Source organism: Echinococcus granulosus, assembly GCF_000524195.1.
Source record: "Echinococcus granulosus chromosome Unknown EG_S00058, whole genome shotgun sequence".
In the NCBI taxonomy this organism is placed as follows: Eukaryota; Metazoa; Platyhelminthes; class Cestoda; order Cyclophyllidea; family Taeniidae; genus Echinococcus; species Echinococcus granulosus.
Genome location: NW_020170438.1, coordinates 396,628 through 399,283, shown reverse-complemented (window position 1 = coordinate 399,283; position 2,656 = coordinate 396,628).

Here is a 2,656-nt window from a genome sequence, read left to right as displayed (position 1 = left end):
TACAATACCAACCCCTAATAAAACAATGGTTTTAACTCAATTTTTGGGGCAGCTTATCTGTGGAAATGAAATGTCTGCATTGAATGGCTACTTCTTTCCCTGTTCGTAGAACAACAACAAATAAGTTTATTGATATCGCCTTAAAATAAAATTGCAGCTAACCGAGTAACGAGTTATAAGATTTTTTGGAATAATTTTCGATCGCCTACATCACGTTCCATTCTTAAACGACTTCTTTTTTTCTTCCTAAAACCCCTCCGAAATATACAAATCCATCCGTTGCACGCGAGCTGTGGCGACGTTGTCGCCAGCTGCTACACCACAGGTGCTGAAGCAGACGATTATTAAAAAAAGAGAAAATAAAAGATAAGCAGCTGGCAGAGAGCCATCGCACATTTGTTTCAATCACGCATAATTAATTTCTCTGACTTACCTGCAATTCACCGTGTAGGCGTTAAGTGGTGCACTCTTGACCTCGTCTATCTTGCTCCACTGTAATTCTAAAATTATTGTCCTAATCATGCACAAAATGCATGTGACAAATACAAAACAACTAATTTAAGCTACATTGCATCAGCTATTAACTAGTGGTGGTTTTTTGTTCTACGAAACTGTTAGTGATACAGTTCACCATCGATATCTCTTCCACTAAATATGTAAAAGGCAAGGAACAGCATATCGTATGACTGAGGGAGGCATTTGACTACACTCTTCGTCCTTCAGCTAAACCTTACAACCTTGCAACTTCGGTGTGCCAATTTAGTCAGCTTTCCGGCACCCTCTGTTGCCATGACTTCCCACCAGATCAATCCGAATGGAAACGATGGTCAATTGATACGATTGTAACGCAAATACGTTGAATAGTGCAAGCGGAGGTAGACGAATATAGAAATCCGTTACCCCCTTTTTTCGAGTGGTCGACTGTGAATGGATGCTGACCTACGCCGTACAATCAAGAATGTGGAAGACAGACCAATCTCGCGCTATAACAATGCCCATGTGCAAACATTAATGCACACATCTGGGTGTGCAGGTTTAGGGAAGCTTCACAAAGCCTATTTCAAGCAGAATACTATGAGAACAACGATATTGTAGTCTCAATTGCGGCATATTCTTTGTTTAAGGCAGCTTGCGTTGAAAATGACACGAATTTCTACTTGGTGTTTCATTTTCTGTGTGAATTTGTGTTGTGTTGTGTTTCATATACCGCCTATCAGTCCACTTCAATTGTCTCTAACACACGCCGGCTATTTCAAACCCACTGACTGAACATGAGCACGACTACCGGGATCACCTGCGAATAACGCCACAAAAGCACGATACGCCCACAGAGTTAAAAAAGAACGCCATCCTTTCTGTGCCTGTAGGCATTCCCAATACAAGCGGTCGCACAGCCCAATAATACGTAATTTTGCAATGTGTACGAATGCACAATTTGCTTTGTAGGTCATGAACACGACATTCCGTAGGCTGTAGTGACTTTCCAGTCCTCATATTAGCACACCACGCACAGGCTGTACATGCGACTTATTTCTGCATCAACGATGTCACTCCAACTCTGTCTCGTTCTGCTGGCATCCTCCATTATGCATGGAGAATTTGCGCTGGTACTCCGTAAGACACCTGCGTTTTATTGCTCCACTCTGGTCAGCACATGTGTAGAATCCAAATGATGAACTCAATTACTTCATTTGTAAAATACTTTATTTATCGATGAAAACGGCGCATCTATTTTATTTTATAAGGTTGGTAGATCGCGCGTACATACGGTGGACAGGTAACTACATAAGTTAAGCCAGGTGACGATTTTGAAAGACAGGAAGAAATGCTTACCGCATTCATGTCTATTTGAGGGTCGATTTCGTAGTAAAAATATAAAAGAAATGCTTTAATGGAAAATATTAGATTAAATCAATTAATTAAATTGGTCGCTTTGAGTTTCCATATGAAATGACATTCACTGAAATTTTACAAATACATGGTTTATTAACAGATGTTACATGCAAAAAACAATTAATACACCTCTAAAAGTGATTATCGATGTTGCATTTAGCCACATGATTTGCTCCCCAATTTTTCCGTCACCGTTGTATGTACTTCCGTTCAGGAAGATGGCTGAAGGACATGTATGCAAACTCCCAAATATTTAGTAGGTTGGTCTTAAATTGCACTTCTTACAAATACGACTTGCTGCAAAGTCAAGAAAGAGTCGATGCACTACACTAACACTCCATCATAAATTTAGAAGTAAGTCTTTTAATTAGGGATAAAAAAATTGTCTTTTTTCTATGAGGTCGATGAATCCTAAGCAAAAGAGCCTTCTAGTTAAAACACAATTTGGTAGCCACTTTATCAAAACCCAAAATGGTTTTTGATCAATAGATTGCAGATGGCGGTGAGTTTCTACTTTATGACTTCTAGAACGTCACTTATAAAGCACACAAATCAAAATTAAATGGCAGCCTATAAATTGCTTAACTCATGAAAACGGTGATTTTTAATACAAAAAGCAGATAGTCAGATAATATTAATCTTAAAAGACATGTTTTTAGTAGATAAGACAAGTTTTGTTTGAATCAACCAGAAGTAAAGCCCTTCTTCCACAGCGGCTCGGTAGCGCCTCATTCGGATATAGTTGTGTGTTTCTGAATAGTCC